General features: G+C 41.1%; 1 protein-coding gene across 1 annotated transcript in view; it reads right to left on the bottom strand.

Annotated features, from left to right (window-relative positions):
- LOC117788306 (teneurin-m) overlaps positions 1 to 25,046 on the bottom strand; it is a 144,802-nt gene that overhangs the window by 85,582 nt on the left and 34,174 nt on the right. The window lies entirely within an intron of this gene.

The raw sequence follows: 25,046 nt of genomic DNA, 5'->3' as shown, positions 1-25,046 counted from the left end.
CATCGCTTTTAAAAGTATTTTTTCAGCCTGCCTTTAAATGACTGCAAATGCGATTCATGTCCGTCTCGTTTGGATCTTGTTGAAAATTGCATGTTTTAGTTGTCGTTTTCGTTCTCAATTATCGTATTCATTTTTGTATTTCTTTTATTTTTAGTTTTCTTTATTAAGTAGCTTTTTACACAGCGTCATCGTCTTTGGACACGCCTACACACAGGCAATCCTCAGTCCTTCTTCTCCGCCCATTTAGTTACTGGGCTTGCTTGTGTTTATTAGCCGTCATTAGTCGAACTTTGTTTACGTCCCTCGCTAAAGTTTGGCCACAGTTTGTTATTAATTGAACCCACAAATACAAGAATAAATTATACTAATTTAAGCTCATAGATCGTCTTGCTCGACATCTCTTGGATTGTCTCTGGAAAGCTTTAATTATTAGTTTAGGTCTGAAATTGGGGGCATAAGCAGCAACAATTAAGTAATATGTGGAAAGTCCAGTGCAATGATTTTCTGCTGCTCCATATTTCCAATCAAGACGACATTGATCTTTGTGATCCCAAGTCGAAATCAAAAGAGCCGACTGACTAATAAATTACGTAGAAAATACTTATGAAATTGGTCGACTTAAATAATATACGAATTCACTGATAACTGGGGGAGAACTTTTGAAAGCAGCTTAAACAGTACGACTGCCAATTTGAATGTTGTTGGTTTCATCATCATCTGGGAGCAGTTGATAAGCTTGTCTCGCTCATCGCCCACATAGAAATCTGGTTGATACAACAACCGACAAACGGATATATATGAAACTGAATACTGTATACTGAATAAATGAGTAACTGAACATGGAATGTGTAGGCGTTGGTCTGGCTCTACATTTACATCTACACAAAGAACGGAAATGAGTCAATGGAAAATGTTTAAAAAAAATAGCAAAATAATTCGCTTGCATTTGTTGTCGATTGTTGGCCAACTAACTAATTAAACCGCAAATAAAATATGTTGGCCAAGTAATTTGTAAAGCGCTTTCAACAAACAACGCAAACAGCTGTTTACACACACATTTACGAATGGTATGTGTATGTGTGTGTGTGTGTGTGTGTGTGTGTACATGTGTTTGTGCCTTTGGCATTGGTGGAAATCAATTTGAAAACGCGCACGTTTTTCTCGCCCTACCTATCAAAGTTGTTTATATTTTATGTACCAGTGAAAATTTACAACATTTGCAACACTTTTCCATCCGTCAGTACCTATCTTTCTCTCTCTATCTCTTCCTCACTCTATACGTCTGTCTCTCTCTCAATGGTATCGTTGAAAATGCATGCTAAATAAATTTGCTGCCACAAATATAAATGCCACACGTTTATTTGCTTTCACCTGGTTCGGAGTGGGACTCTTCCCTCTTTTGCCTCCTAAACAGAACCCGCAAAAAGGCAACTCACAGCTCTTCTTCATGTTGCTGTTGTATCCTTTCGCCTTCTTGTTGTTGGTTTCCCCTGTTTGCAGGCAAGGCGCACCTTCAGTTGACCTTCAGCGCGTGTCCTTTGCTTTAGTTTAGTTTCAACGCGTACTTTGGCATTTGTTTGTGTTTGATTTTCATGTCAAAAACTTTGCCATGTTTATTTTCAATGCATTTTAAAGTTTGTCTTTTATGTTTTACCTTGAAATGGATTACTAATAAGCATGGTCAGGTGCCAGCTTTCTCCATCTCCATTCAATCTTCAAATCTATTCAATTAATTGACATACCCCAGGATAAGCTTCTTCCCTTTCAGTTAATTACACAGTTTATGCAACATACCTGCAAATAGATGAACAAAGGGAAACATTTAGTAAATAAGGTAATTAATAGAGCTAAGGCGATAATTTTTATTTTCTTTCTTAGAAAAATTACCCACATTGTGTGATAAATACAAAAACTCTTACATACCTAATTTAACGTTCAATTATATTTGTTTTAAAAATTTGTAAAAGTTAATTAAAATGTATTCAAATTAAATAAATATGTTTTATATTCTGTATTATGTTATTCTATATCAATAAAGCATTCTTCTCTGTGTGTATTCTGTTTTTCTGACTTTATTTTGAACACATTTTTCCTTCTATCAGACATCTTTTTCCGTCATCCTTCTTTCCTCTTCCCACCCCTCACTTGATACTCAATTACCCAGTTGTGTTTATGTAATCGATACTCCATCTCTGGGGTGACAAGTGAATGACTTTGTCGCAACAACTGAGGAACCGAAACACTTTCAGCGACTGCCTTATAATGTAGGTGAAGTACGATGTTCTCCGGTTTCTCGACTGTTGTCCGCTGTATCTCAAGTCGGAGTATAACCTTACAGGAAGTCAATGCACTTGTCTCCTCCCCCGACAATCCACCAAGCGTATGCTAGTTTTGTAATTAAATATATATTTTTATTTTTATGAAAGAGCAGCTGCCAGTCGGATCAAAAACGGTCTTATCAGCCGGCCTTTAATTTGCTGTTGCAACTTCCGTTTGTTGATAAACCGTTTGAACTGCCCTCTCTATTTGGATGGCCATCCACTGTGCGTTCCATATGCAAATTGTGACTGCGCATTGGTCATCAAATTGGCTGAGTTCATTTCAATTTATGCCAAAAACGCCGCGAACTGTGGTCACAATTCAGCCGATTCGTCGTCAGCTTATGAATGGGGGGATTTCTCAACGATTTGTGCCTTGTGGCCCACTGTGCGGTGGGTCTTGTCGCTAAGCCAGATGTAGATTACGCAGAATTTTTATACTTGTATAAGAAGTTCTTCCTTTTATATCTCTTTTCTGACGGGGAATTCATAATACGCAAATACGAGTACACTGAGGGCACTCAAAGTCAACTCTGCTGAAGTCGCGTACAGTCCACGGTCTTCATTCAGATTCAGTCCGATTGTCTTTTCAGTTGAGTTCAGTTTAGTTTAGTTGAGTTCTCGGTCCTCGGTTCTCTTCAGCGATTTTTGCTGATTATTTTTGCATTTGTGATGCGTTTCTTTGGAAATGTTCGCTGGCACTCGGGCTAATAGTTTTTTGGATGCAGATAGGGCACATATTTTATTTATAGAGTAAAGTTTACGATTTGTGCATGTCACTAAAAGTCTTTCAAACTTGAGACATTTTCTTCTCTCGATGCCATCTCACTTCTCTCACACTTGTCTCGCAGCTTTTACGATGCCAGTGGAGAGGCCATGTTAATGAGCCTAATATTGAAATTAATATAAATTTTTATGACGCAATTTGAGTGTGAAAATGCACTAAAAACAATGCCAGCTGCTCGAAATGCTCGATTCTGAGATGCCAAGATGCCAAGATGCTGGGATGCTCCCAACTGAATTGGGTCAAAGAATAAAGTGGCCATAAAAGGGGCGGCCAAACTGTCGGACGGACACCATTCCAGGGGCCGACTCAATAACGCACTAATTGATATTTGATGTAATTTTGTGTGGGCCAAAAAAGAAAACCTCCACTTGCCGAGGAAAATGAAAAATGTCTTCAATTAGTTGAATGCGTTATAAATAAATGAAATAAATATGCGCATTAAACGAGACTAAAATGCGCTTCCTTTTGGTCCGTCGATGGATGCTTCCCCTTCTTGTTGATGTTCTAAGATACTTTTCAGGTTTTATGTCAGTTTATAGTATAAATGAAACAAAACGTTATTAATGCATAAATATTTAAAGCACTTTGTATGTAATTGTTACAGCTCTCACTTTAAAATGTCAATGGAAATATATATTTGTACTATATGATTGCAAATGATGAAGTAATATAAGATATGGGTCAGTCAGCCCTCAGATTGTGAGCTGGAGCTAAAGTTGAGGCATTAATTAGACGCATTAACCACTAGCTGAACAAACTAATTCATCTAAACTGTCATCATCATTTCGAGCAACTGTCAGCCATTAGAAGGCCGACAACGACGACGATGTCGACATTGACGAAAAACTTAACGCATTACCCAACCTTGCTGCTAGGTGTAGGGTTATCGAGAGGGTGGAGAAGAATGCAGACCAGTAGAAAGTAGTGCGAGTAGGGGGAGTAGAGGGTGAACTGGTTGCCTGGAAAAGTCACTTTTAATTATGCCAGAGAAGCCGGCGCTAGGTCGCCAGCTAAATATTAATGAGCCACGGCACGCAATCGCTCCGTCCGCCTGTCCGTCCGTCTGTCCGTCCGTCTGGTCGGTCGGTTGGGCAACCCTTATGAATATTGCATAGCCAGAATCCGAATTCACGCTTTACTCTCTGTACGTGTATATGGGTTGGTGTGCTAATCAATCAATTCTCGTGCACAGCATTGGACAGTGGCAATTGGTTTGGCGTTTTGGCAAAAACTAACCCGCCAGAGTAACATCATCATCATCATCGTCTACATCATCATCATCATCATCATCATTGTTGTTGGCAACATGGTGCAATTGTTTTTAAAGCTATTCTCGGCAAATGCTTTGATTGAGTGGCATTTGACCCCGTCCCTCTCTCATAGGGAGACAGAACTGTGATGTATGACAAAGATTTGACAGCACTAATTCAAATCTTGTGTACAATTCATATGCAAAAAAAGAAAGAAGAAGAGATGGGACACTAATGAACTACATATGTCAGCAGATGGAAAATTACAAAATCTTGTTGCTTCAAGTTGTCCCCCTTTAAATTGCAGTCCAAATTCAGATCCAGATCTACAGCCCTTCTCCACTTGAAGTCATCAACCACAGAAAGTCGAGTGACTTCAATAAACAAAATAGACGGGGAACTGGGACTCGAATGGGAATGAGAATGGGGATTGGGATTGGCATTGGGGCACAAGTGCAAGTCGTCAGCTTCTTCTTTGACTTACTGCCACCCGGTTGCACAGTTGCACAGTACGCGGAAGTGTCTGCAGCATACTCATGACTCCAGTCTAGGCGGGGAAGGGAAGAGGGAGCGGTTTCAGTTAAAATGCGGAAGTGACTCGCGTTGTTTTAGTCGTAGTTGTAGTTGCAGTCGCATTGTTTGCCACAAAATGAAATATTTATAAACAAAATGCATGTGGCACACATATAAAGATAACAACAATACACTCGTGCTATTGTTGTTGCTGTTGTTCATTTTAATGTTTCATGTTCAGTCTGTCGGATGTGGGCTACTCTCTGGATCTGTAACTGACTGCACTTTTGTTTACTTTTCACAACACGAACAACATTTAGTCGAGTCAGTCTCGAGTTGGGAAATGGACAGTCAAAAATTTAAATAATACAATAATATAATCACATGCTAATTATCGAATATTTGTCAGTTTATGGTAGATATGCAAATCAGACAGCTATAAATAACTAAATGAATGGCAATAAATAACAAAAGTGTCAATATTAATTTGACAGCGACAACCTGAGGCAACATCCATCGAATATTTAATGATTTAATGAACGAATAAAGCCTCGTCTGCTAAGTTTTCTCAATGAAATCTGCAGTCATTCACAGACTGCGATTCTTAGTTGGCTGTGGCTTTACTATTTACAGTGCTGTGGCAAAGTCAACGTCCGTGCTGAAAAGCGCCCACAAATAATAGAAAATGGTGCAGCTGGCGGACAAAAAGCCCTCTGGGTGGTACCACACCCGCCCCCAGGGTTGCCACCTGCAGCGCGGTGCATTCACCTACATTTTCCGCACCCGTGCACTAAAGAATGGCGTCAGTAGCACGAATTTGTGTGCCCCACTGGAGACAAGGGGGGATTGGGAAGCTGAAAGATCGGGGAACTGGAAAACTGGGACTTGGCAGCTGGCTGTTGAAGCCAAGCAACGGGTGTTGCAAGGATACGACAACGACAAAAGTCGACACTTAAAACAGCAGAGAGAGACAGAGACAGAGAGAGAGAGAGAGAGAGAGATAGAGATAGAGTAAGAAGTGGAGCTCGACTTTTGTTGGGTTACTTAAACTTACACGGCGAATGGCAAACGCAAAAGAAGTTATTAAAATAAACATTTGACGGCAGCTGGATCAGTTGCTGCTGTTTACAGTTACTTGCCACAAAGTACTACTACTTGCCTCAAAAGGCAAGTGGCAAGTGGCAAAGGCAGCAGACGATGACAGTCGCCAATATCTCATTCATACTTTGATGATGACTTTACCATTAGAAACAACATCAAAAGATTGGTTTCAATCTCTCGTCATTAGTTCAAGTTTTGAGTTCAAACTTTGCTGACCAGTGTAGTTGGGATAATCAAATGTGGCACTCGATTCTTAGCCTCGCTGCTAAACATTTTTGAGTTGCCCTTCCTGCGGCATTTGATGCACCCTTAGTTACTGCCTTTAGCAGTTGCACCCAGCCAACTTGAAACTTGCAACTTGCAACGCATCCAACAACCAAAAGCAGCCAACTCTTTAGCAATTTTGTAATTTAATTAAAAAATATTTTTTCAAGTGGTTTGCGCTGTAAATACAACAAACTACTATCTGCCACCAGCCACCAGACATTTCCTCATTTCCTCATTTCCCATTTCCCCATTTTGCCCACTCGAACTACTTTGCGTTACTTTTCATGCAGTTTGCTGCACTTGCCACAACGCTCACTTTCCTCTCTTTCCCCTCATCCGTCGGCTTGCCATACGTTCTCTGTGTGCAAGAATTTTAAAACTCCATTTTGGCAGCTGCTGCCTCTGCCTCCTCTATCTCCTCTGCCTCCTCCTTTATCCTACTCCGCCTCCGCCTCGTATGTTGTAAGTTTCGAGTGCTGCGCGTGTGTGTAAATATTTTTTTGCAATTAATTTTGAGCGGCTTATAATTTACTAATTTAGTTTTTTGTGTGCTGCAGTGCCGAAAAGTTTCAGCCACAAAAATTTTACAGCTTGCCAAAGAACACAGAGAAAAGATTTGAGAAAAAGAGAGAGACGGAGAAAGAGGTAGAGAGAGGGGAAACTTTTTATGCAAATGGATAAAGTTCTTTACACTCCTCCTGCTCATCCTTCTTTTAAGAGATCATGTGTGGATTGCCTAAGAGGCAAACCTCAAAGCCAAAAATGTGAACATTAAAGTAGTAAATACCATTAGGGCAAAAGCCAGTTGAGAATTGTTGCATATAAACGCTCTCCAGAGTAGGCTAAATTCCAAGCGAAAATTTTATTAAATTAATCAAAATATATTTGCATATTGCGAGTGCCAGAATAAGAGTATAACTAACAAACCAACTGCTATTTGTCCACAAAATAGAAATAAAAGTGAGTGAATGACAAAAAAGCAAACCACAGACACACACACACACACACACACACATGTGCACATAGACAAGCACAACAAAGGAGCGTAAATTCTAATTTGCCAAATGTGGTAAAAGAATTTCAAGTCGAGTGCGGTTGTTGCTGTGGTTGCTGCTTTTGCTTTTGGTTGGCCATTTATAAAATACACACAAGCACTCGCACACATACAAATACATACAACATTACAATTTTCTTATTTCGTTTCCTTTTTGGCCTGGAAAAAACTAAAACTAATTTGAAAAACTAGTACGCATGTGTTTCCTGTGCAATTTTTGCTCATTTTTAGCGGTAGGATCCTTTTGCCTTTTCATCTGCATCATGTGTGTGTGAGTATTTACAGTCATGTAAACACACAAGCACACACACAAAACATATACACCCACACAGAGCCACTTCACTGGGTGTTTCATGCGTTGGTTTTGGTTGCGAGCTTGACAGCATTTCAATAGAATTAACACACACAGTGAAGGAGTCTGGGTCCAAAAGGACCTCAGCGACGAAAGAAAATTAAATAAAATTATAAATAAAAACATGTGGGAAAGGCTATAGTCGAGATCCCGACCATAGGATACCCATTACTTATTTCAATATCTGTAAAAGTACTGTAAAGAAATTACTTGTATTACTTTGAAAACATTAAATTGCCATAACTACCGTTTTACTTGTCCGATCTTGATGCGATTCAGTGGGATAATAGATAATACTAATAGATAGGAGGCGTGGCTTAAATTTAAAACAAACGTGTTCTGCGTGGGGTATATAGAAATCTGTGTGCCAAATTTGGTTACTCTATCTCTTTTAGTCTCTGATATATATTTGTTTATACAGACTAACGAACGGTTTTTCGCGATCTGCTCCAACGCCTTTGGAGTCTGTGGGTGAAAGTTTGGTACTTCTGTCAGACAGACAGACAGACGGACAAACACACATGGCTTTATCGACTCGGCTGTTGATGCTGATCGAGAATATATATACTTTATGGGGTCGGAGATGCCTCCTTACTCCCTGTTACATACATTCCAATGAACACAATATACTCTTTAACTTATTTTTTAAGTAACGGGTATAAATAGTAAAAGCGTAAAGAGAGCGAGAGAGCTTCATAACGAAAGGTTCGCATGAAAAATGCGCATAAATAGTGGAAAGCAACGTTGCAATGGGGGGCGTATACGCAATGTGAACGAGCAAGCTTCAAGTGGGTTGAATGTGTGAGTTTTAAGAGGGTTTTATGCTCCATGAGTGTGTGTATGTGTGTGTGTGTGTGTTTGTGTGTGCGTGTGTGTGTGTGTTTGTTGGCACTTGACAAATTCTTGCAGTTTTGCTAGCAACGTGCACTCCATACGCTTCCACGATTTCAGTTTGCGCCTGACGAAAGCGGCAAGAGCACTTCTCACACTTGGCTGAAACCTAATTAAACTGCTCATCGGTTCTTTGGCAGTACACACATACATACACACACATAGCTCCCACTCGAAGATGCCACCATAAAAGCATCAAACCAAAGACAGCAAGGCGATCTTTCAGCTTCAGCTTCAGCTTATCGACAGGGGAAACGGCATGTCCTTATCAGCGGCATTGCCTTTTGCAATGATGTTGATCCCCAAACGAGCTAAAGGTTTTAATAAGGTACTGACGGGGTAAATGGCAACTAGGCATATCATACAAGGCCTTAAATAAATTGCTGCCAAAAGCAGAGAGGAACCTGCAAACCATCAGCAAAGTTACCAAGTTGCCAAGTTGCCAAGTTGCCAAGGCGACCAGACACAGACCAGAAATGGTACTTTGCTGGACTTTGCTGGCAATGACTGACTGACAATCACTTAAGTAGAAACCGATAAAAATCTTGAAGCCAGAAGACGAAAACGGCAACTCAAGCTCACAACTGGACAGCAAACAAAGCAACAAGGCAACAAAGCAACAAAACAGTAAAGAAAAGAAGACTGAAAGAAAGATTGGAAAAGGAAGACACAATGGCAATGTAACCAGGCAAAGTCATGAGCAACAGCAGCGGCAACGGCAACATTGGACATTTATGGATATTGAAGCTTATAGACAGACAGGCAGACGGTGCATGCCCCCTTCCGAGGGAGCGGGGGGGGTACATGTTGCTATTGTTGTAGAGAAGAAACTGGTTTTTGGTTTGCTTTGCGGTCAGGCAAGAGCAAGAATGAAGAAAAATAGTATACCCCAGTATTTTTCTTATGGAAAACTGCGGTCGAAACCGGGCCCAGAGATGAGCCGAAAGATGCGGCTCAGCTTTGGTCAAGAGGTCAGCGACAAACGACAAACGAGAAACGAGCAAAGCAATTTTCTACTGTGTCTCGAGGTCAGTTGACGAAGGACCCCCTGGAAATTTCCATTTATTTACGACTACAAATTTAATTAAATATAATATATATTTTATGTGTTTTTCTGTGTCTGTGGGAAAGGAGTTGTGAATTATGGGATGTAGCGAGGGTTACTCAACCGCCATTATTTGATGGCGATAACTGAACGTCTGTCGCATAAATATGGCCAGCAAATGGCAAACAATTTTGTTGCACAAAATGTCAGCAATTGTTGCAGCAAAGTATGCAACAGCGGCAACAAAAAGGCAGCACGCGCCAAGAAAAATTGCACAAAGAAAGAGAGAGAGTGTGAGAGAGAGAGATAGAGAGAGAGTGATGTGAGTATACTTTGTTTGTGTGTGACACTTTGCAGCACACATACACTCGTATATTCGTATACTCAACGCCCCCAGACCAGGAAAACTGCCCATAAAGCTGTCACAAAGGTACTTGAGGAATTTCTTTGCCTGGTTAGCGAGTACCCCCAACTCTCAACTGCACCCGAGCACCCCAACCAAGGTATTCTGCGGTTCATGTGAGAAATTGTATTGTTATGTGCACAACATTTCTATATATCGTCCAGTTGTTGGGTTTACGACTATATATTTCAAGTCCTTTATCCTCTTTGACTTTAGAGCTATTGTGGAGCTACAAATGGGCACCCAGTTTGAGTTGGGTTGACTATAAATATAATATTAACAACAAACAACTAGCTTTTCTATCTTTAAGTTTCTTGTAACCCTTTTGAAACTTCTCCCCACAGCATTAAAGAGATGCGAAATTACTTAGAGAATACATTGAGGAATTTCATGGGGCGGCCAATAGAAAGATTACAAATTACAAATGTGGCCAAGTACAAGACATAAACTGGCCAACTCGAAACGAACAACGAACAACAAACGTTCAACGTTGAACAAATTGCGGCAAAGCATCTGCAAAATGCATGGTCACTAGTCGCGATTCGCGATTCACCAGAGAATTGATGTCATTTCCAATGTAGAATTCCTGCTAGAACATGTGTCCAGACGGTGTACGTGCCGCTCTAGCAGAATCCAATCCGATGGATAAAATAAAAACTAAATAAATTATTGACATAATATTATGAGGGGTGAATGCGGAAGGGGGAGTGGAAAGAGGGAGTATCGCTTGATACAGCTTGGTGCTGTTCAGTTATGACCGCAGTCGTAATTGATTTTCAAAGGGCTATTAGAGAGACAAACGGAGGAGAGAAACTTTGTGCCCAGTCGTCGTGCCTTGTGTCGTCTCTTGTGTCAACTTGGGCAAATAAAATATAATTGTAATTGCAAAGGACACAAGACGACAGACGAAGAGACAAAAGATCAAAAGGATAGACAAAAGTCTGTCCTCTTGTCTCTGTCGCTGTCGCTGTCTGTATCTCTGGCCAGACTTGGATTCTAAAGTTGCCCATCAAGTTGAGAAGCGACGAATATAAAACAATAATCATAATATTGATGATGATAATGATGCTGCCATTCTGCTATCTGCAGATACAATTGTATCCGACTCTCTGTATCTGTTTTTAGTTCTGTATCTGTCTCGCTGTCTCTCTGGTTCTCAAGTGTGCACAAAACACTCGTTAAATGTGCCAAAGTAAGAAATGTTCCTCCAGCTCACAACCTGCCGCATTCGTATTGTTTTCAAGCTTTCCAAGGGTTTTGTGTTTATGTCGCTTGCTTGTCCCACTGTACACCTTGTCCCACCGTACACCTCGTACACCTTTTGACTGTCAACGCTGGAGAAACTAGGGTCTTGGATAGTTGTTGTTGTTGCTGTTGCTGTTGTTGTCAAGTATTTATGCTAAGAGCTGTCAAACAAGTTGTAGTTACATTGATTACATGCCCGGACTGCACAATCTTCAGTCTCTAGCAGATTGCAGCACTCTTTTTTCCTATAAGTATACGAGTAGGAGTTCGACCCGATCAGAATCTTTTTTAATGTGATTGCATTACTTAGTTGGGCACAGGTTGTTTTCTCCCGCAGCTGCCTCCCGATTGCATCTGGGGGATTGTGAATGCGTATGCCATTTGGGAATTGATAAAGTTGCCCAACTGTTTGTTTTTCATAAAGGAGAAGCAGCTCTTACTCACTTGTAACTCGCTAGAAGTTTGCAGTTTTTACAAGATTATCAGTTTACATACCTGCAAATAAAAGAAAGAAAAATTAGTTTGTTGGTATTTAGTTTGGACTCAAACTCCTTAAAAAGTTACCTAACCAATCATGAAACCATTACACCCACACATACACACTCACACACAGTTGGAGAAAGACACCCAATTTAGCTGCACCAATTATTTTGCACAACAAACAACTTTGGGCAACTATTTGAAGCAATTTGCGGACTGCAACATGCATCAAATTGCAAACACACATTAAAACACCATTAGAGCAAACTTTTCCCAAGCACACTCTCTGCCCACGCCCCAAACTCTATATCCTCTTGCCACTCCTGCCACTCCTGCCACTCTTAACCCCTCTAATGTGCTGCAGAGTCAACTTCATTACCAGAAACGCGCCCATGCTTTCGCAGAAGACTGTAGACTGCTCATTGAAAACTGTAGAAACTAGGGAGCAAGGAGTTCATGGCCCAACTATAGATAATGCCAGCCGATACTGCTGCTTACAATGATACGCGCACAATGATAAAAACAAGGCAGCCCAGTAGACACAGCCACACAGCAGGCTGCAATGGGAAAGCCAGGCAGCCATAACAGTTTTTCTGCCCGTTTTCACCAATTTCCAATATGCAGACACGCAATTTTCGCCCCCTTTCGGAACTCACGCAACTCGCTCTGGGTTTCAACTTCAACATCAGTTTCTGCTTCTGCTTCTGCTTCAGCTCGAGCTCCGGTAATAAGACGACTTTGCCATTCTTGCTGCAGCGGGGTGAGGTGGCAAATGGAGGTGCTTGGTACGCGTTGTCGCCACAAACCCAACGAGTTACCTAAGGCTACCATTATATAGGTTTTCATTTTCATAGTTTTTTTTCCTCTTTTCCCACTTTTCGCTCTTTTCCCTCCTTTTTCTATTTTCTATTTTGGCGGCTTTGTTTCAGAATTCGATGTCGACAGCACAATGCGAATACACACACAGTCACACACATGGCAATTTGGAACAACAACAACAGCAACAGCAACTTGGCCGCCACAAAAATCCTTTGCACAAAACACGCACATCGCCGATGCTCGCTCCCCTTTCTCTTCCCCTCTTACCCTCTTACCCATCCCATCCCGAAAACACAATCCCAGAGCCTAGCAACACCCACATGCCTCGTTTATCTATCTGGCAGCCCATAATGGGCACGCATATGAGAATGAAAATGTAGGATATGTGCACGAAGCCTCATCGAGGAAGGACAGGCAATAATGGCACTGAGGTTGGTAAGGCAACTCCTTTTCTGGCCTGGCCTGGCCTGTCCTGGCCTGGCCTGTGCTGGTAACAAAATATTGTCAATAAATTGAGCCGAAGGCATTATGAAAAGCGTTTCCCCGTATGACAGAGAGTGACCTGATTGTGGATGACCCGAGATCGACTCCAATATCGATCTACATTTCATTGAATAATAGCCGCTTTAACCTAAATAAATATGAAATATTTTCTGTACTTTTATACATTTTTCTACATTCTGAAATAATGTAAGTTTAAGCTAAAAAATTTTTGCAAATATTACCATACAGTGATATGAAAATTTACTTTAATATTTTGATAAGTGACTAAATGATATTTTGACATAAAAATGTTTAGAAATAAATGAAAATTAAAAAGCCTTAAACTGAAAAATACTCCTACAAGCTTCAGACTTTTCCCTGCCTGGAGTCCCCCTCTTCAGTCAACTCTCCCACAACAGTTAAGTACACTTACAGGCCAATTAGAGCTAATGTGCGCCTTCTACATGGTAGATAACCTTCACGCTACACATGTAAGTGACTTGTCATTAAAATTGAAACTTTAGGTCATTTTATGGCCCTCTATACAAGTTTGTTGTTGGGCCACATAAAAATGTCTGAGAAATCAGAGTCAGAGAGTCAAGTCAACGCATAGATAAAGTCAAAATGCTTTTCGGCGGCCCAAAGCGACTTTCCGGCCTCATCAGCTTCAACCTTTCCAGGCACGTACCAAAACAAAACATGACTAAAATAGTTCTCGACTACGAGATACTCTAGCACTATTCCGCCAACTAATGCCTTGCAATCTAAGGCCGCTCAAAAACCATTTATTTTAAAAATTTCTTTCTTTATTATTGAATAGAAACAGAATATTCGATGTATCCATATAAGATAAAGAAATGTTTATAAACACATTATTATTTCCTTTTTAATTCGTTAATATACCCTTGGTTCCCTTGGGGCACAGGGTATTAAAACTCAACTGAAAAAGTTGAACGACATTAAAACGCAGCACAGGAAAAATTAAATTTTTTTAATATTGTTTTTGCTGTTGTTGTTATGTTTTTGTGCCAGTCGACAGCGCGTTGAACGCAAATAAAAATTAAAATAAATACAGCACTCACTGGAGAAACGGTAGAGGGAAAAACTTAAAAGACCATAAAGAGTACTACAAGCTAAGACGCGGAAGAGGAGTGTGGGGAAGAGAGAGCAATGTAACCGTTGGAATGTTGTGCGTCTCCTTCAAGGCGTCACGTAGGTGGAAAAGCTGAAAAGCGAACTGAAGACGGTCTAACAATAATATGGCCAAGAATTATGAGACACGTCGAATGGCGACAGGCTAATGACTGCTAAATTGCAGGAGGTAGAAAGATGTAAAGGGGAAGAAAGGGAGAAAAAACAGAGATGTATTTGGGAAAATTGCTTGAACCGTTGCGGCGGCTGTTTTGTTTATAATAAATTAAGTGAAATCTATTACAATTTTCGCTAATATGTGAAGCGCGTGGGCCGCTCTAACGGTTCCAACTACCACAGCACCACCAGCAACAATCGATTGCAATCTGTTTGCTTGTTAAATTACAAGGCAGTCAACCGACCAATCGACCAAGGAACCAAGGAACCAAGGAATCCACAGACTCGAGAGCAACTCGTTTTGCTTGTCTTTGTCTGGCTTTGCCAATTTTCTGTTTGGCATTTGCTGTTCCGCCAAAAGTGGAAAGGCCTTGTTTGGCTCTAGCTCAGCCGCAGTTTTGCCAAGCTAACAACAACAACAACAGCGGCAACGGCAACAACAACGACAACCGAAGGGGCCAATAAGCTGATGCTAAAATAAAAAAAATCGCTGGCTTTTCTTGGCTATGCTTTTCAGGGAAATTGCGTTTCTTGCCACAGTTAAGTTCTCTCTCGCTTACTCTCTCTCTGTCTCACCCTCTCTCTCTCTCACTATCTTTCTCTATTCCGTTCTGCTCTTCTCCTCCATCATGTTGTATAGTTAGCCTTAAGCTGTACTGTGCTTTTTGATAACGATTCTGGCAAAAGGGTCGCTATCCATATGAGTATTGTGTGTGTGTGTCAGTGTGTGTATGTGTGTGTGGGTTGCATTGTGCGAGTTACGACTTGGGCAAATGACTTTTTGGCCAGCGAATTTTGTACGTCGCTTGGCATAAACTATAATGGCTCGGCATTTCACATAAAAAAGCTTCTTTTAGTTTTTCTTCATTTTCGATTTCAATTTCATCATAAACTTGGAGAAGCCTTAAGGCTAAAGCATAAAGTGTCTCGATTGGGCTTTTATCGATGCGTCGATCAGTCGTCTATCGCAATGCCACGCCCTTAAATTATCAAAACGATCTTAAGCTCTTATGATTGCCTCTCAAATCTCAAGTCTTCCATCTTCCAGGGGGCATCTCTCACACCATCTCTGGCTGGCAGCTCATTAAAAGTCTGTAAGTTTTTTAGCCAGCTTTTTTTTTATCTTTCGATAAAAAATCAAGTAAGAATGCTGCAGTCGAGAGGGCACAACCAAGAGATACCCTATAACTTCCAAACTTATGATCCGATTCAAACTTCCCTTCGAACCATTTACACTAACAGTTTTAAAATTACTTTGTAATTCATTTTTACTTTAAGATAGTCATAGATATCTTCCACTTATCCTGTTCCATATTGTGTAAGCAATTTGTGTGAAAGTTTCTTCTTTCTATCTTGTCTATTTCTATTTTACTTATGACAGTCTTGAAGTCAATCAGTGATGTGTACTCTACACAATCTTAGCATACCCTCAGTACAGGGTATAAAATAGCAGCCCACGTCGCTGAGAAGTTGCATGTGCCAAGAGTGAAGACCCCAAATGCCACTTGCCCCTTTGCTAATGAAGTGTTATTTCATTTTTTGTGATATTATTTCTTTTGCTTTGCACAGTTGCCTTTCCATTCCCCTTGCCTTTTGTCCCCTGTCCCTGGCCCCTCTGCCATATAAATTGCTCAATCCAATGCAAACACCGCACCTCAACAGCAGAGATGCTGTAGCCTTGGCTTGGGCCTGACTTGTCTGATTGCTGTTGTTGTTGTTGTTGGAGTTGGGTGCAGCACACGCAAGCGGAGGATCGTCGGACTGGCGACACCTACGCATCCAAAGCAAATTACAACAACTCGTCTCTGTCTCTGTTTCTATCTACATCTTCGTTCCTCTTCCCCGCTTTCTCTTCGAGGGTGTCTAGCTTTTACTTATGTGTTGCCGTTGCAATTAAAGCAAATAAGCTGGCCCAGTCTCAGTTCCCCTTCCCCTTCTCCTTCTCCTTATCACTCTTGGCTAAGACAAAACAAGCCATTTTCGCTCATCAGCGACAAAAGCGACAAAAGCTCCAACGCCCACGCCCACGCCCACGACAACTGGGCAAATGGCAAAGCAGCTGCGAGGAATGTTTTATAAAAAAAAAAATGGCCAACATGACAACGTTGACATGCGACATTAAAAGCCAAGACACAAATAAAAGACCTCGATGCGAACCGCTTCGCTGGGTCCTTGGCCCATTGCGTGCCTCTCGAGCTGGACCTGGCCGCGATTCTCGAGAGAAATGTTCGCAATACACGCAAAAAATCGCAGCGCATTAAAATCTCTGCGCGTGCGTGCAGCAAACACAACACAAAGCTCGAGGAAGGAGCGGGAATAGGGAAGGGAGAGAGGATGGGGGCATGTTATCAAATAACGTTGCAAATGCCTCGTTGCCGACACAAATTGCTAGGCGGCAACGAAGTACAGGGAAAGACGAAGATGAAGGCAGGCACGAAGACGGAGAGCAGCAATGAAAGTCGCGCCAGGCAATTTAAATAAATAATTAATTCCCCTCAATTAAGCACAGTGCAAGGGCAGTGTGTCGACTGACCATTCATTTGCCTCAGTTCCCAGTAGAGTCAACGGGTTGAGACTCAACAGCAGTCTGATTGGACAATGATCAGCTTTTTTCAGCTTTTCCCGGATTACCCCATTGATTTTCCATTGATTATAAATTTGCATAAAATTAACAAATTATTTACGCATGTGATACGCAGTCCAAGAGGTCAGTCAGTCAGTCAGTCAGTCAGTCAGTCAGTCAGTCAGGCCGTTCTCTTTCCGACTCAGTTCTACATCCACAATCCCATTCACAATCGCATCTTTATGCAAAGCACAATTCTCGTGGCTGCACAGATTTTGAACGCTTTCCACGGAGATTTCTCGAGATTTCCATTCACGTCAGGAGGATCCACCAACTTCATCACTGGCGACATCATCATATGACGTCGCCCGTGACTGTCTGCTTGACTGTCTGTCTTGAACTCAGTTGCCTCGACTAATTCTCCTCTTTCACCTACTTCAGCTCCTCCTCGACTGGCTTATTTTAAATTCAATGCACGCAACAGTCGCCGCCGCTTAGTTTAGATACTTTTTTTTTCCCATTCCGCATCGTCTTTTTCTTTTGTGTCCAATTTTTTACGCTGTCCCTACATCTCTAACTTCTCCTTTTCTCTTCCACTTCGCTTTGTTTTTTTTTTTTTGCCAACTCCATAAATTCTCCAAAAACTATTTATGCTGCACATAGTTTTTGCAAGGCTCGCACTAATTATGCAGCTGGTATTCAGTACATCCCCCAATCCTCAATCCTCAATCCCCAATCCCAATCTCTACTCCAATCTCAGTCATCGAGCCACTTCTCCTGCTTCTTGGCCAGGGCTGGGACTAATATATGCGTGGGTGGCGGGTCTTTAAGGCTGCCTCATAGCCGTCGGCTATAATTCATGGAGCTCAAGCGACAGGGTCTGTTTTGAAATTGAAAGAAAATAATTATGAGGCAGCGGAAATTGAATTTCTTATTACAGCCGGCCAAGAAGGACTTGGCTGGGGAACAAGCAAGGAACTGGACTGGAACATGGCCATGGTTCTGGCATGGAAGTGCTTGCAAATTAATTAAAATCCATAAAGTCGTCGGCAACCCTTTGCCCTGGGGCCAATTTCACAGCCATTGCGATTGCCACTTGCCGAATGCCAACTCCATCTTCAATTTCAATTCCAATTCAACTGATTCAGCTCCGTCCTGTTGGGTCATAGGTCAAGGTTGGTTTCGCTTCCCACTTAATATGTATTGTATTCTAATTTATCGAGGGGCGTGCCACTTCGAAGTCCCATGCATATTTCATTAGATGCTTCGTTGCTTGGCTTCCTCTAGTTCCCTGTTTTTGGACTATCGTTAAGTTAGCTATAGTCTTAGGTGAATGGCCCTTAAAGCAAGGCGTAGAACTTGCAAAAGGTAAGAAAAATATTATGGTTCAATTTGTGTTGTAGTTGCAAGAGCCGCTTAGAAAAAGCATTTGGTTCCTGACTTAGTTCAATTTCTTACAAAACGAACAGACATTTTCTTAGCTCCGATAGTTTAATTTTTTTCTGGATTCTACAAGATAATATACTATGTTAATTATTTGATAGTGGTGCGGTACTCGATGTAATTATTTTTTAATTATTAATTGTTTGGAGCGGTAAATAACTTAAAAGGTGTGGTTAACAATCCGGCTTAAGCAATCAAAATACCCGAATCAAAAGCCAGTTTTGTTAGGCTCGTTTTAAGGTTTAAGGTTTTTGCAGCCATGCCTTAGAGTAAGTCTTTAATAGTCTTCGCGTATTTTCAATTGTAACCTATTTAATAACCTCACTCTATCACACTTCTATATATATTAGTCTTTTACCTCAATGCACAATTCTTCGTCTAAGATGTACTTAATTACATCAAGAAGAACTCAAACTTGAATCTATCCACATCATGTTAGTAATAAAAAAGAGTCTTCCCGGCACTAAACTCATTAGTATTTAGCATTTTTCAATTTCGGATCTGAGTAAAAACTGCAAAGGGGCAGCCTTAAATGGCACCCTTCACACCTAGACGGTGGCTTAAGATTCTCCAGCTTCCTTCACTCCGCTCGAGGCACCGCGACGGTCACAGCCTCAGACACAGCCTCAGCCACAAATTACAAATTGAAAGTAGTTTGTATCTGTTGCAGTGCTGCTCCCGTCGGCAGCCAAAAAAAATTTAAGTGCATAAGCAAAGTAGTTGTGTTGCCTTTTGCCTTAGGACTGGTCACAATTTGGGGCTAAGTTCGAGCGGAAGGGAAGAGAGGAAAATGAGCGTGGAGCATGTTATGCACTTTCCTGCGGCTACCGAAAAATGTACACACACAAAGATACAGGGAAACTTCTAAGTGGCCGACCAAAGAAGGAGCTCGACAAGCTAACTGGGCACTTGAAGCCCGTTTTTAGTCGGACCTGTTGTTGTCTCTCGCTCTCGAATCTTTGTCTTTGCATTTGTATTTGTATTTGTCTCCCTCTTCCTCTTCCTCTTCCTCTTCCTTTTCCACTTCGTCTTCGTCTTCATCTTGCGCTTGGCTATTGTTTCATTCATGCAGTTTTTTTGGATGCTGACTGCCCTTCAAGTTTTTGCTCTTATTGTTTTTTGTAATTTTTTTTTTGGCTGCCTGCCCAAAAGATTTCGTCGTGTCTCTGCTGTATTGCCTAGGGGCAAGGGACAAGAAACTCGAGGTGAAGGAGGAGGCCTAACGTTAACCCATAATTTGTGTTGGGTTCGAGAAATGTGGAAGCAAAACAGAGAAGAATAAGAAGAAGACTGCTGCAAGCTACAAGTATGTAAAACTCCTTTGACAACGAATGATTATCGTTTTGAGTTCAGTTCTCAGTTTTGGGGAAAGGTAACACGAAGATACATACGAGTACTCGCCCTCTGTAAAGAGTTGTCAAGGCTTAACTAACCCTCTCTAAAGTAAGGGTCTGTCATAGACTCTAATACCACTGCTTGGTTTTCTTAATTGTTGCTAGTTTGTCTACCCAAAGCGACTTCCGTCTGCAACATTTTTTGTATAATTTGGAGTAATTTATTTGGACTAGGCAGTGTTTGCGCTCATCAGTTTAGCCTGAGATACATTTGTATCTTGTGCTAATCCTTCTGGTCTAAATACGGCATTAGCAGGCACACTCACACATACACGCACATGGACATAAATAGAGTTGTAGACAGTGCTCATATATCACAGGGCAAACCTCAAGCAGCTGCGATGACAACTATTGGGGTAGAGGAAGAGTTTCCTCCTAGTCTGAGCATCGGTCTCGGGGATTAGTGGCCAGTGGCTGGCGGCTTTAGCAGCTTTCTTGGCCGACTGCCTGACTGACAACAACAGCAAAAGTTGCTGTGGCTGCATTTCTAAATGATTATTAATTGCAGTGCTTAAATTTATGCTCATGAGTAGCAAGCTCGCACCCCTTTCTCACTCCCTGCCTCAAAATAAGTATTCGAATTATTAAAATGTCAGTTAAGACCCCACGCATATTACCCCTCAAATATCCCTCTCTCTCAACTACGTGCTATAAATGACTAATTCATTGCTTTAGACCCCGCACTCCCCGAAGAACCGCAGATCTGGCTGCCTTTGTCTATTTTTACTAGCCGCCACTTTTGTTGTCTCTTTGCCGTCTGCATTTTCAGGCATTTTGTCATTTTATTCACTTCAATCATTTGTCCGTGAAGTGAGCTCACAATGATATGATAACCATCATGAGATCCGTTTGGTACCTGCATCGGATCAAGGACCGAGACCCCGACAATTGAGACCCTGTCAGCCTGTGTGTTTGTGTAAATGTTTAGACAATTTATTGCCATTTGTCTCCATTATTTAGTTAATAATTTTGGAATACTTTATGAATATTTCACAGAATATCTAAGAACATCAGTTTAGAGGGTACGATACTCACTCACTATAACATCAAGAAAGAATTGAAACACAATTGTTTTACATACCTGCAAGTATAAAAAGGTTTAATTTATGATTAGAAAATGTTACAGTTAATATTTTTTTATATTTTAAATATAAAAATGTTTAATTTGTAAGTTCATTTCATCTTTTTTAACTTCCTTTAGATTTAATTCAAAGTTTGAAATTACCTCAACAACTGTCATTTTGACAGCCAGAATTGAAAATGAAGAACGCGAAAGGCAGAGCAAAAAAGCAAAGAGACTACGCAATAAAAGTAATAACAATCTGCAATAGCATCACAACCAACAACAACGAAGTCATCAGCGACACCGACGACAACAATAGAAAAAGTAACGACGTTTTTGTTAAATTAAAAGTTTATGAGGCATTAAATGGTCAACAACAAAGCAAAATTGCCAAAAAAAAAAAAGAAACAAAAAGATAATAATAATAAAGAGGAATGGGGAAAGGGAATCCGAGGGGGAAGTTGCAAGAGAAGTTGTGCGTTCAATAGCATCAAGTAAAAAGTCATTAAGCCCTCCGACTCCAACAGCAACAACAACAATATTAAACTGTCTGTCAGTCAGTCTGTCTCTCTGCTTCTGTCTCTGCCCTTGTCTCTTTCTCTTGCTCCCTCTGCTCGTGGCATTCAGGCACAGGTCATTAGACCCACGGCTTCTAAATTGCATTATCAACGCCAATAACGGGACACAGCCCGTTGGACTACCAGTTGTTGTTCTTCTTTTTGTTGTTGTTGTCGTGGTAGCTGCATCAGAGTTGCCACCCCCGAAAACCCTCTGGTAGCTTCATAAAAATGTCATTATTTGTCAACGCCATAAACATATCGTGTATATCTCGAGCTGCCATTGTTCCACTGCCATAGTTGCCACTATAGTTGCAGACAGGGTGGCAACACTACTAGGAAAACCCAATTGCATACACGGGGTGTGAACATATGGCCAGCACCTAGAAATCTTTTGTGCCAAAAACTGCAATTAATTATTTTTTATTGAGTGTTCACTAGATGCGTCCGTGGGGTGAGTCTCTGACTCAGGATTCAGGTTGAAGTTGGGGTTGGATTGTGCCGACTGCCATCAGAGGGGTGGTCATAATCGCTAAATTTGTAAAGTATTATCGACTGCCATTGCACATTTAATTATGAAGACATGTGGCGACGACTGCGCTGACAGTTGTGGCTAATGACATTAGGCCTGGCCAGATCAGAGAGACTACAGAATAGAGTCATAGAAACCGGAAGCCCAACATAATCCGCGGCATTTGCGGCCGAGTTTTGAGCATTAGAGTCAGAGTCTGTCCCTTTCTCCCTTGCTTCCATCTCACTCTCTCAATGACAACCCCTTTTATCCGTGGCGGGAGTTGTGGTTTTTTTTGTGGAAATTTAATGCCCGTTGCCCGTTCAGACATCAGACAAAAATATGCAAAATATTACAAAAATTGTTGACTAACCAGGGAGGGGAAATGGTCTTAAAGTTCCCCACATGTGTGCAGACATTTTTGTGTACATTTTTAAAGCGAGCGTGGAGTGAAGGATGAAGGAAGGATGAAGGTTGCAGGCGGAGGATCGGTGAGTGACGTTGACATTTTGCATTGTGTCAGTTGTTGACTTGCAGCCACAGCAGCAACAACAGCAGCAACAACAAGAACAGCAACAACAATGGCAACATTATGTGATGCTTGTTTGTTTGCTCAACTTTGCTTTTCCAGCTTGTTTTCCAACACTTTTCCTACGGATTGACAGCAGTTGCCAGCGCTGGCAGAGAGTTGGGTTGAGTAGGGAAAAGAAGGAGTATATTCCTGGTTAAGTTTGCATTTTCGTCTCATTTACGCAATATGAATCCTTGGCATTTCATAATTTATACCCTGTCCCCCTAAATGACTCTAGGACAGGAATATTTACATATGACACGAGACTACAGCCAAAATGATGACCCACTTATGAGAAGGAACGAACCAGCAGGGAATACACATAGTTTATTCTTTCTATGTCACGATGGAAAATATAATTATGTAACTCATTCAATGGCATGTGAAATAAGCTGCGAATGTTGCTGACACTAAAGAATTGATTTTCACTTGTTTACGCTCACGCAGGGGCGATGAAATTGAAAGGAATCCGGCGAAGGGATTACCAGGTGGAGTATGATTCCAAGAACTTGAAGAAGCCGTGGCCAATGCATTCGACACTCACCTCATCAGCATGTAAAGGAGAAGTGGAAAGAGGAGAGGAGTAAGGAATGAAATTTGGCATGGACCAACTCAAAAAAAAAAAAAAAGAGAAAATCAGAAACTGAAAGCGCAACTCAGAAATGAATATGAATATGAGTGATTAGCCAATACGAATCGATTGTCTACACTCAATCTCTATTTCTCTGTCTCTCTTTCACATTCTGTAGGCACTTATCCTTAAGCGGGGGAGACTTGGATTCCCAGTTCCCAGTTGCCAGTTTACTTCTTTTTTGTGTGGTTGTTATTTTGTTATTTTTGTGCTGGGTGCTGCTGTCAGAACTGACAAACACAAATGATTTATGTGTGTTTGCATGCGTGTAAATGTCATTAGGCCGCCAAAGAGGAGAAGCAAGGAAAGCAGGAGGGAAGTAAGGTGGGAAGTTGTGGCAAGCAGCCTCACATTGCATCGATTTGCTATCTTTGACTTTCCATTGCAAAACTGTTGACATTTGTTGTGCTCCTCCATCGATCCTTCTACTTTCAACTTGCCACGCACGCACGACTTGCCCCAACAACAGCAGAAACAACAACTATCGACCAGATTTGACATTAAATAATGAGTTATGCCGCTGACGTCTGAGAATTTGCAACATGCCAGTGTGGCCCCTCCAAATCCAACTCTTCCAACCGCGCCTTCTTCTCAACTCGTAGATGGAGGCGTGGCATGGGCTCAGTCTGTTGCCGGCGTCTTCTGAGTGGGCGTTGTGCGTGCCTTGGATTTTAAGACCAGAGTTTGATAGTGAGTCTGGTTCTGGTTCTGCTTGTGGGTCTGGGAATTAGTCATCAGTTGATTTTCTTTCTATTAATATATAGTTTGTTATGTTGCTCTCCCTTCAGTTTTTTGCATGCCAATTCATCATCTGCTTTGACTTTGCATCTGTTTCCTTTTGCTGTGGCTGTTTCCACTTGGTTGCGCATCCCCCACCTCCTACTGCACCACCAATCCGCACCACACAAGTAGTTCCCTTTGTTGCCCCCAAAAGTCTCCCAGATTGCTAAGTTTTTTGCACTTTTCGGTAGATGTTGATGGCCACTTAATGTGATGAGCTTACTGTGGGTCTCTCTTCTTTTTCTTCTTCTTCTTCATCCTGTTCCCCTCTCTCTGTTCCCCTTGTGGCATCTACATCAACAACAACAACTGTCAGTCGCTCGTCCATCCGTCAGTCAGCCGGACAGCTAAACAGAAATGTGCAAAAACAAATTAACATTTCGCTTGCTCACAAGTGTGGCGCCTGCGCAGCTCCATCAACAACTGAAACAACAACAGCTCCAACAACAACATTAACAACAAATACAGACACTACAAAATACAGGCTTGACTGAATGCCTAATTAAGTTGCCGCTTGTGGTTGCAGTTGCAGTTGCAGTTGCAATTGTGTCTCTGTTTGTCTGCGTGTTTGCCTTTCTGAGGTGTGTGCTGCCATTTGTAGTTGCAAGCAGTGTTGTAGTCTTTCAAAGCTAAAATAAATAATTTGAGCTAAAAAAAAGGTAGTTAGAACTACTTTTTTAATAATAATAATAAATAAACAATCTTCATTTAAATACCCCAAAAGATTTTATACTCTAATTTCATTTTTTTTTTTAATTTATCGCTGTATACTTCAATATACGCTAGTGACGAAAGCTGGATTCAAGAGCAAATTAAAGTTATCTGATTATCTGAAAAGGTAGTCAAATCAATTTATAAAATTGGTTCCTTCAATAGAAATAAAAGGTTTTAATGTCATGAATTATGGTCTTAAATATTTTAATTTTTAAGTGAGATAATTTAAGGAGAAAAGTCAAGCAATTGTTGTCTAAAAAATTCGTCAAGAATCAAAACTAATTTTATCAGTGTAACCAAACTCATTTCCTTAAATTTTCTAGCTTTTGCAAGTAAAAAATAGCTTATTCCAGCTATAAACTAGCTGAAATGGCAAAACTAGTTGTTAGTTGCAAGTTGCAGTTACCGCCGCTGCGCAGTCGCATTAGGGGCATTATATTTGCTTTTATTAAACGCTTTTTTTGCTGCAACATGAGACGCCTTCATTGCTCCAACGAACCGGC

The sequence above is a fragment of the Drosophila innubila genome, assembly GCF_004354385.1.
Source record: "Drosophila innubila isolate TH190305 chromosome 3L unlocalized genomic scaffold, UK_Dinn_1.0 0_D_3L, whole genome shotgun sequence".
Taxonomy (NCBI): Eukaryota; Metazoa; Arthropoda; class Insecta; order Diptera; family Drosophilidae; genus Drosophila; species Drosophila innubila.
This window is presented reverse-complemented; position numbering and strand designations above follow the sequence as displayed.